This window comes from Ipomoea nil, unplaced genomic scaffold (assembly GCF_001879475.1).
Source record: "Ipomoea nil cultivar Tokyo-kokei standard unplaced genomic scaffold, Asagao_1.1 scaffold0878, whole genome shotgun sequence".
Lineage (NCBI taxonomy): Eukaryota > Viridiplantae > Streptophyta > Magnoliopsida > Solanales > Convolvulaceae > Ipomoea > Ipomoea nil.
In genome coordinates, this window is record NW_017617306.1 from 191,310 (window position 1) to 202,532 (window position 11,223).

Consider the following 11,223-nt stretch of genomic DNA (forward strand, 5'->3'; position numbering starts at 1 on the left):
TTATGACATCATATTATTTATCTATTTATTTGTTATTTACATTCTTATCCGGATTTAGTGATTCGGGTCCACCTCGGGTAATTAAATCCATCAGTTAGTTCTTTTATTTAAGAATTGAATAAATATTAATGCCAATATATCATGCTATAATACACTCTATTGTGGTCAGCATTTTTAGAAACAGACTACTAGCATTAGTATGCTATGACATTGATTATTGTAATATGTTGATATGCAGGGACGGAGGGAGAGGGGGGGCAGGGGGGCGGCTGCCCCCCACCCCACCCCCACCCAATATATAGATTTGTATGTATATATGTATTTATAGTACATGTTTTACTATTAGTATAAAAAAAACTATAAAATGTCAACAAGAAGTGAGTTAGAGTAAGTGGTAGAGTACATCTTTGGTAATAATGAGGTTAAGGGTTCCAATCTTAGCATCAACATATTTTTACAATTCTTTTTTAATATTACACACACTCTCTCTATAATAAGATGTGTAATTTATAATGTGTTTTCTATTCAAATTATTTTATTAATTATGTTTCATATTTTGTTATGAATATTTTTATAAAGTTTCGATATGTTTTATTTTTCGTTCATATCCAACAATATTTACAATTATATTTCTTAGGTAGTTTATTTATAATGTGTTTTCTATTCAAATTATTTTATTAATTATGTTTCATATTTTGTTATGAATATTTTTATAAAGTTTCGATATGTTTTATGTTTCGTTCATATCCAACAATATTTACAATTATATTTCTTAGGTAGTTTATTTATTTATTTTTAAATTATCTCTTTTGTTTTAATGTTTCGCCTTTTCTGAAAAAAATTTCTGAATCTATCTGTACTGTTTCGCTCCCCCTCAACCGAATTTCTGGCTCCGTCCCTGTTGATATGTGATTTGATCTTTAATTTTGTGTATGTATATTTGTAACATTTTGTGTGTTGTTGTGTGTAGTCTTGAACTCTATTTTTTATATTTATGTTGGACTCTGATGCCCTTTATTGCCACAAAAGAACATAATGAATGGTGGTTACTATTTGATTGCTCGAAATTTTTAATGGGTAAGTAATTTTTTATTTTTATTTCCAACATTGCTTATCAAATCGCTATTGCACATCAATGATTTCCTCTGTGGTAATCGATGTAAGTCACTAATTTAGTTTCGTTGTTCGCTTATCTCTGTTTATTCGCGTTAAATATTTATTGTGGTAATAGGGATGCAAAATATCAACTTTAATAACCACATGTCCACATGTTTGTATATGGTTTAAAGACTGGAGCTTGCATTCAAGAGATAATCTTCTTTAATCAAGAAATATGTCTATTATGTACATAGATAATTCTTCTCATTGATTGAATTCTAATTTTCTAGAGGTTTAAATTTTGAATGTGGTATGACACATTTCAACACCATCGCATGTTATAAGAATCAATCAGGAGTGAACCATTTATTGAGGCGAATTTTACATACTAAATCAAAGGTACATTATTCTAAAAATTCTTAAATCCAAGGAGCATGAGTATGTGTGTACGTGTATACAGGTTTGCATCTATACTAGCATATTATGTTGGTTTCTATCATATATTTGTGCGACGACGGTGGTATATAATTTGTCTTACTTGGCTAGAGTCACGGCTGAAAATCTCGCTGCTTTCGTCTAACATTTCTGTTCGATCGAATAGTGGTCGGTATTTTAATAAAAATTTTAACTTTCTGTCGTTGAAGATGGGTGGACGAAAAGTTGATCGGAATTTCCGTCTAACACGCTAATAGTGGACGGAATTTCCGTCTAACATCCAACATTGGAAGGAAATTCTGTCCAATCTATAGTGTTGATTGGTAAACCAAATTGACTGATAGGTAGAAATTAAACATGATCAGTATTTTACAACTACAATGTTGGACGAAAATTTAAATATTTTAGCCTTTCTCTTCTTTTTCTCAGTTGAAGACTTCCCCTCTCGTCCAAGACTACCGCCAAATGGATGCGATCACCTGCAAGCCGGCAGCCACGACTGCTTCCAACGTCCAAGCTCAGCAGACCGTCGGTGGCTCCACAGATCGCGCGTGTGTTCAATTTCGCGGCGGATCTGCGGACTCTGCTCAACATCGCGGAGGATTACGCCGTGCCCTTCCTCTTCTCTTCTCTGGAAGCCGCAGCTGAGAGCTATGTTTATTTTTTATTTTTCAACTCTCCTCCTTCATTCTTTAGATCTGTACAAAAGGAGCACTTTTTCGGAGATTCCTGTTTCAGATCTACGCTGAGAATGGAGGAGATGAGGACAACCTGAGGATGGTCGCTGCTGTGCCGGTTAAATCTGTCTACTGTTTTTACTATCATTATTGTTCATGCATTCTTGTTTTGATAAATGTTTTTGAAAAACAGGGATTTTCCATGACAATGTGCCCAATTAAGTTTTGGAGTGATTGTGACTGTATGTGTCTTAATTTAAGATAGACCTAAATTTGTTTCAGTTGGTTCCGATGGTGAAAAATAGAGTAATTACAAGTAGCATTTTAATGAGAACCTTTCTTTGCACCACTCTTTGAACATGCTTGAATCCCTTACTTCTAGAATGTGATACAAAACAGTAGGTATTTTCATCCATGTTGCTATCTGTTAGTGGTTCTATGATGGTGATGAACTGATGATAAGGTAGTTGATTCATCCCGATAGAAATTTGATTCAATAAAACACTATTTCAGCAGGGAAGTGAAGCAGTTCAAGGTTTTGTGTCAAATATTATTGTCTAACTTTTAGACAGCTTAAATTTCTTGGGTGACAATTCCGTACATGAAATAAATGCTCTCCTGAAAGCATTATATATGCTTCTGTTGTGCAGAGAATCAACAACAAACATTTTCACCGAGATGACATGGGAAGGACATCGCTATAAGTGGAGTAACATCAGTCTGCTATGTTGTGTGCCTCACCCATGACTTATTCCTCGATATAATTGTTTTAATTTCTGGCATTACTTGTACAAACTGTATGTTTTCCCAATTTATGTTAATTAACTCAGAGATGAGTGTTTATGCTTACACACTTTAATGGGTCATTCTTGGATGAGTATTGGGTTGTTTGTTTTAACAGTGAAGGGAAAAAGAGAAGGAAGTGTGGAGTGAGGATCCAGGAGAAGAATTCATGGGAGAAAAATGAGGGAAAGACAACATTTACATGGTTGCTTTAGATTTTCATTGAAAGCTTTGAATTTGGAACAATGTATTCTTTTAAACATTCTCATTTTGTGTAGCTTTCTTACTTTCAATATTGGGTGTTTCTTGACATGACAGTATAAGGGCGATGTGGTGGATGGATTTTGAGCCTACATGTAGTCTCCATATTGGTTTGGAGGTATTCATATAAAACTTGGTTACTATCCCGGATGGAGGAAAAACCTCTGTTCAGGTATGTATCCAAAGACTTCTTCTTCATCTTTTCTTTAGGAAATGGAGTAATAAAAAGGGACTTTTGTATAATAAGCACACACTTCATGTCCCCATAGGTGATATCAAGCATAATAACTCCAGATAACAAGAAACTACTAAGTATGGCATAATAAAAATGCATGAAGAATTAACAACACAATTACATGTCTGAGATTAACTCACCAACACGCATAAGAGATGCTCTATTCTACATAATAGAGACATTCTGAACTAAATTATACTATTTTTTTAAAGTTGCATACCTCTCCTTAATGGTTAGATTTGGTACCATTAAAAGTCCCTCTTACTGCTTGCTAGGGTAGTAGATGCTTTTGAAGGTAAAACAGTTCCCTCAAGAATACCATGAGTTTGAAAGGTGATTGGTTTTGGTCAGAACATGAATATCCCTAATATATATGGGTGCTTTGATGGATGGTGGTGCATTTCCAGTTTAATTGATGAAATGTTTTATCTCAGCACTAGTAGAGATTTGACAATAAAAATCATACTATTAGCATCTGTTATTTGAAAAAGGACTACTAAAACTTGTAAGGGGGCAATTTTGTAATTTTCACATGACATATAGCAACTATTTATTAATACAACAGTTGCTAAAAGGTCAACCATACAATTTTCGCCTACGATAGGCGCCCGTTGTGGCGATAACAGTAGCCTGTTGTCTTAAAAAATAATAATAATTAATAATAATTATAAAGCCCTAGAGTTCCCTCCTCACAGACATTGATGATAGCTTATCCTCTCAGCCTTGCGCATCCTCCCCAAAAAACCCTAGTCCCTTACTCGTCTCTCTCCAGTCTCTTGGGTCTATCTGACGATACGAAGGCATGGACTGTTGACGACGACGGTGCCGTGAGTAGGGCGATGTTAGCAATGGCGACGTGAAGCAGAGGCGGCGTGAACAGATCTCTCTTTATCTTCCCATTGCCAGCCAACAAGTATTTTCTGTTCTCTTCTTCTTTTATTTTTCATTCTATTTCTCTTGAAGGAGATGCGCCAGGCAAATATCCATCCTCGCTCGGAGCACCAGCAAGCTCGAGAACGCCAAGCGGGAGATCTGGTTCGCCACCGGCCGCCAAGTCGCAGCTTTGAGCGCCGACGTGCCTTTAAGAAGGCCGTGGAGGAAGTTGGGCGGGTTGATGTTATGATGTGCAATCATGGAGTCTTCATACCGCGGGACTTGTATACGAAGGAGCTGGAGGAGGTCAATTGCTATCATGTCTTCTAAAGCCGGCCAGGTATAAGCATCTAATAGCTCTAGTTCCGGTTTGGCTTTTTACTGACTATGAAAGTATGGTTTAGACAATTTCATTTGTGTTCACTCTTGAGGCAAAGTTTTATGCTTTTGCGTCCAATTATAATATATTGAATGCATTTGTGCCAAAGTTAAAGTTGTTTTATGGACTCTAACTATAGCATATGAACTTAGTGCTATATGTTAATAGAGATGCTGAATTGGAAGTTAATATGCTTCTACGAGATCATAAATTTTGTCAATTCATTAATGAGAATCATTGTATTTGATGTGTTTGTGATCAATAGAGCTTTTAGATATTCTCTTGACAGAATTGATATATACTACACAGATTATTAGTTAATATATGCTTTAGAATTCTCTATGGTGGTGATGCATGCTTAGATCTGGTTATGCAGTCTTAATATCAACGGATGGGAATTTATGATAAGCCTTGGCTTCCTCGATGCTGCTTGGTATGTTTTTGTACACTAGAATTGTTTCCTGTCTTTTCCCTTTCATTAAATGGCAGTAATTCTTACTGATTGTGTTCAACTATTGATTCATTGTGTAGCGTATGAATTGCAAATGAAATTGGAAGAGGAGATGCTAAAGCGGCAAGATTCTCTATTAAAGTCCTCGTGTCCACTTCACTTATAATCTCCTGAATGCTCTATTAAAGTAATCTCTTGGATTCTTTGCTTAGTTTTTGGCAGAAAATCGGGTACTTACTAGCAATGAGTAGGAGGTTGCTTAGTTGTGCTAAATTATGGAATCTATTTGTTCTTAATGCAGGAATATAATGGGTAGCAGATTTTGAGAAACCCAAGGGTAACCCATCTGCATTTTTAAGGCCAGCCACAACTGTTTTATCTCCCTACTTAAAAGTGAGTCATATAAAATTAGCAAAAATTTTGCATTTTCCTAGATCATTCTAATTCATTCTTGTTTCAAATTTGTCAGAAGTTTTGTTGTCTCTATTCCAGGTATTTTATTTTATTGCTTCAATTTCATTATCCATAATCTATACCACATCCTCTAGCTGGTTATTTATTTCAGTTGTCTTAAACTGAACTTGGCTTGCAAGATTTATTTCAAGATGAATACTTGGTTTGCGAAGCATAGGTCAATTATTTTTCATAAATAAATATATCTATTAGTCATACAACTTGATATTATGCACATATTTATGAATTGAGCAAGTCTGAAATTTGTGAATAATTTGTTGATGCTATATCACCTGATGGTTTGATGATCCAATTCCTGAGCTGTTTCTATGAGGAATGTTCCTGTCAATGACGTGTGTGGCCTGTTGGATTATTCTTGGATATCCATCATATTTGAAAATATTCTATGCAGAATTTCTTTTATCAACATTGGTCCTAAACGATATCCTTTACAGTTGCTCTCTGTCTGAACTAGTGAACTGTGTTAATTAACCTTGAGTATGTGACTATGTGTCCCTGAATGACTCATGAGGAACAAAGTGATGCTCCTTCCAGCATTGGTGCAGCTAATTAATACTAACCATTGGTTTCTTTAGTACATTTAATGCCCACTGCAAATGACCACATACAGAAGAGAAACAAGATATTGACAAATTTTATGTGCTCAAAATCTGTAGTATATATCATGAGGACTAGCTCTTATAAACCCTTTACACTCGTCATTGTCAGGTGGACCCTTATTACTAGATATGTTTTGATCAATGAATCCCAAAAAGATTTTAAAACTCTTTTGTGGAGACCAAATAGTGGAAGGACACCCTTTGTCGCCTGCAAGTCAGTGGAGACCAAATGGTGAGTTATTCCCCATTTTGCTAGTTCCCTGTTATTGAGTTTGTTATTCTTCTAGTCCAGCAGTGCTAAGAATATCATATAAGTTGCATATATTTGTCAATATATAATAGGAAGCAACATGAAACTTTATATATTTGTGTATTGGATTTGTCTACCTATATAATGATGAAGCTAAGTTCTTGGTTTACTTAACTGAATTTTACATATTCGTCATCAGCTTCATTTGGGAGCTCATCCTTCACTCTATGGGATGCTACTGAAGGTATTTACTTATTCTCTTATTGTTTTTATAATTACCATTACTTTATGTCTCACAGCTATGGATCGGAGCATTCTTCTTTCTTTTTCCCGCCTGCAGATTGGGATGAAAAACCTGAGGTTAAGATCCTAGCTCCTCTCTTTGTTAGCATAATGGTGGTTATATTTTAGAATGATCATCATTCTTTAATAGATTTTGAATTTGAACCCTAATCATTTGCTGGCAGCTACTACTAAAGCAGAGTCTGAACTGTTGTCTACACATCCACTTTGAACTTCTCAGTCTTCTACCATGAAATTATGAATTCCTCTAAAGAGGTAGGTTATGGTCAAGAATTTGTACTCTTCCTCCTCTTGGGACTGTCACCTTGCAAAGCAGGCTGATGAAACCATTTGAGAGTTAGATAACTTAAATGAGGAGAGACGGAGAGCACATTCATGCAACTCCTAAGGGATAACCTTACATTATGGACTTCTGATGCTGTTGAGGATAGAGGAAATAATGTTTCTTGTGAGCATGCTGCTAGTTCTGGATTTTACCTGGACAAATTGTTTTGTCTTTTTTTTTTTTTTTTCATATGAATGATTATCTCTCGTAGTATTTTTAGGAGATGACTTTTTTTGCTTCATAATTTACTTGAGAATGATTGTTGTGGATGATTATTAATTAGAATATATTAGTATTCGATGTATGTATGAATATTATTATTGGATTGAATTGATTATTGCGGGTGAAATTGTGGATTATGTTGAATATGGTTAAAAGAGAAAACCTACGGTATTTAGAGCTGATAAAATTTTCACTGAAGAAACAAAAAAGAATAGGCGTCTGTTTTACAGACGCCTATTCTTATTTTTTAAAAAATTTGTTTACTATAGGCGCCTGTTCTTTGAAAAGAATAGACGCCTATAGTCTCTATTAGGCGACTACGAACAACAGACGCCTAAAGTCCGTACTATTAGCGTCTTGTTCATAGACACCTGTTGTAAAAGAGACGCGTTTTGCATTTTACAACAGACGCGAATGGCCTCTTTTGTACTAGTTCAGGTTGCTTATGATGATTTTGTTACTGGATCATTTGGAATTGCAAGAGAGAAAGGACTTGTAAGTTTGTTTTTCCAAGTGCTGTTTATATTTTCTGTATGGTTTTTGCATTTTGAAATCTATCGCGATCCATTTTTGGTGAAGGTCTACACTTGATCAAAGTCATTGAAGAAGAATGTTGTGGATGCTATATTGATCAAAACCATTGAAGTAGTGACGAATTTAAAGGCTTATTTGGGTGCAGGCGTTTAGCGAGCATACTTAAGTAGTATCAATTAAGTAGTATATATTTTCATGACTCTTTTATTATTTATGAATATGATCGTAATTTTGATGCTTAAATATATTTTCAATTTAAAATTTATTGTCCATTAATTTGTTGATGACATATAATTTATTTATAACACGTATAAATAAAATTAGGGTAATATAAATATAATAAACATTCCATATGATTTAGGATTTTCCTACCAACAGTTGGAAGGAAAATAACAAAATATAATATGTGAGTTTTCCGTCCAACATTGATCAAAATTTCTGACCAACGCAAGTAGTAGGACGGAAATTCCCACATTTAAAAAATGGTGGGTTACTCGCCGGAATTTCCGTCCAATTTTTGTTCGTTGGACGCTATCTCCGACTAAAAATTGTAGTTGGACAGAATTTCCCACGGAGGTTTTTCCGAACCTTCGTTTTGGTCAGTATGTTGGATGGAAACGTTGTTTCCGACCAATATATCGCGTTTTCTTGGATGGAAAACGCGAGATTTCCAGTCGTGAGTGTAGGTTGTATCTAGGTATTAGTCATAGAAATATAAATGCTAAGATTTCCATTATTTACATATTATCAGAAGAATTATTAACGACAAGAATAGCCTGAAAGATTCACAGGTGTCTTTAATACAAAGTCTCATTGTTACTAAGGAAGTAAAAGCATATCAAGATAAATGAGTTGGATAAATGATCTCACAAGCATATCAAGATAAATGTGTGTGTGTGTGTGTGTGTAAAATACTAGCATCCCTTATCCACATGAGTATTTTATAAAGTGTGAAGGAGAAATTTCTAAATTATTTGTTTTATTTTGGAGACATCCAATTTGATATACTACTACTTTTTATCCAAATCTTATTAGGACTAGTATTAAGATTCTTGAATTTGAGTCATAGTATGACTCCCTATTCTAGTCTCCCTATGATTCCTCTTGTATATATATTCTTCGTGTCTGTACAGTTGTAATCAAGTTCAGTCAATACAATTCAATACAGTTCTCATCTGGTATCAGTTAAGCTAGGGTTTTCTCTGGCTCAATGGCTACCGAATCTGTTCAATTATACGTTTGATTGGTATGGGTTTACTAATTCTATTTCTTATAGGACTAATGGTTTGGGGGTTCATGGTCTATGGTGGACTCTTCCTAATTAATTAATGGAATTCAATTCTCTTTTTAGGGTAAGTAATTAAATAATAAATTGGTTTAGAGGTCGTAACACGGGGTGTTACACCGGCTGCCTGTTGAGGCCGTCCAGCCCGTCAAACACCCACGTGGGTGTCCTCGCGGGAAAACAATCAAGTCCACCGTTCGGACCCGTGAGATGCACATTCGGAGTCGATCTCGGGCTCCACCTTCTATTTTAACAGTTCAGGTTTGTCTTTCGGGTCCCACTTGTTACACATAGGTTTAAAAACATTCAGAATGGCGAGAGGCTATGGATCAGGAATTTAATGCCCTACTACAAAATCAGACATAGCAACTTGTGCCATCTCAGTCAAACATGAACATCATTGGCTGTAAATGTGTTTTTCGTACAAAATGGAAAGCTGATGGTTCCATTGAGAGGCATAAGGCAAGACTTATAGCAAAAAGGTTTAATCAAGTGCCAGGTCAGGATTTCTTTGATATTTTTAGCCCAGTGGTTAAACCAACCACAGTCAGGTTTCTTCTTTCTCTTGCTTTATCTTCTGGGTGGACTATTAAGCAATTGGATGTTCATAATGCTTTCGTGAACAATTATCTCTCTGAAACTGTGTATATGAAGCAATTGCCTGGATATATTGATGCTTCCTATCCAAATCACGTATGCCTGCTAAAAAGGTCTCTTTATGGATTAAACAGGCTCCCCGAGCTTGGTTTAATCGTTTGCACACCTTTTTACTATCTATTGGGTTTTAGGCATCCAAAACGGATGTGTCTCTTTTTTATTACTCACACAGATCTGATTGTGTATATTTACTTTTTTATGTGGATGTCATTCTTATGATGGGAAGCGATACGAATCTAGTTCTTCAATTAGTTTCAAAACTCTCTACTGCATTTAAAATCAGGAATCTTGGTGAACCAGGTTTTTTTCTTGGAATTGAGGCTATTAAATACAATGATGGGATTTTACTTTGCCAACAGAGATACATGTGAATAATGTTATTATTTAATATGTTATTTTCTATAATGTAATAGGATTAGTTTATGTGGTGCTAGTTGTTTGACTTAGACTAGCCTAGTATGTAGGAGAACTTTACGTTATCTCTACCTCTTTACTATTATAATCCTATCTGATGAATACAATTTGAATTTCCTCTTCTCATCTGGTATCATTTAGCCTTACGTTAGATCCTCCTTTTTTCCCTCCCACCTCCTAAAATGTCTACCAACTCATCGGAAAGAACCGTAACCACCACCACCCCTTCCTCGGCCGCCACTTCCAACCCCCTCTCGTCGGCACACCACTTTGTGTCGATCAAGCTTACGTCCCGGAATTTCTTATTCTGGCGTACGCAGTTGGTGCCCTTTTTACGTGGTCAGGAGCTCCTTGGGTTCGTCACCGGTGAGACACCGTGCCCGCCGGCCACCATCTCCGGCACGTCGTCCGGTTCCGTCTCCGGCGATGCAGCGGCGGTTTCGGCTCCAAATCCGGAGTTCCCGTCATGGGTAAAGCAGGATGCGTCGATACTGTCTCTCCTCGTCTCCTCCATGGCTGACGAGGTTCTTCATCTAGCCGTTGGCAGGAACACATCGAAAGAAGTATGGGACTCCATCACTGCCGCACTCGGGTCCAGCACGAGGGCTCGCTGCCTCAACCTGCTCGGACAGCTCCAGTCTTTGCGACAGGGTGATCTATCTCCGGCGGATTACATTGGCCAGGCGCAGTTGATAGTGGAGGCTCTCTCCCTCGCCGGCCGGCCTCTCTCTCTCGACGAGCAGAACCTCTGGGTGTTCCGGGGTCTCCGCCCGGAGTTCCGAAGCATGGCCTCCTCCCTCACCGTCTCCGGCAATCCGGTATCTCTCACTCAATTGGCAGATTTTTTACAGGCCCAGGAGTTTATTTACTCCGATGATGTTCCGGCTGGTCTCAGCAGTGCTTCCAGTAGCTCTCTGGCGGCGCTCCACATCAACAGAGGCGGCAACCAGTCCAGAGGCCGCTCAGGT

The 11,223-nt window shown here is 36.9% G+C and overlaps 1 long non-coding RNA gene across 6 annotated transcripts; it reads left to right on the top strand.

Moving 5' to 3' along the window:
* The first annotated feature begins 1,948 nt into the window (after positions 1–1,948).
* Positions 1,949–7,485, top strand: LOC109179146. Of its 6 annotated transcripts, none has more exons than XR_002053849.1 (9): positions 1,949–3,007; positions 3,112–3,198; positions 3,312–3,426; positions 4,211–4,702; positions 5,118–5,174; positions 5,273–5,379; positions 5,494–6,497; positions 6,815–6,875; positions 6,983–7,485. It is a non-coding gene; the product is annotated as an uncharacterized LOC109179146 (long non-coding RNA). The 6 variants fall into 6 exon arrangements; XR_002053845.1 differs by lacking the exons at positions 1,949–3,007; positions 3,112–3,198 and having other exon boundaries at positions 3,209–3,426; positions 5,494–5,585; positions 5,662–5,684; positions 6,375–6,497; XR_002053847.1 differs by lacking the exons at positions 1,949–3,007; positions 3,112–3,198 and having other exon boundaries at positions 3,209–3,426; positions 5,494–5,585; positions 6,375–6,497.
* Positions 7,486–11,223: the final 3,738 nt, after the last annotated feature.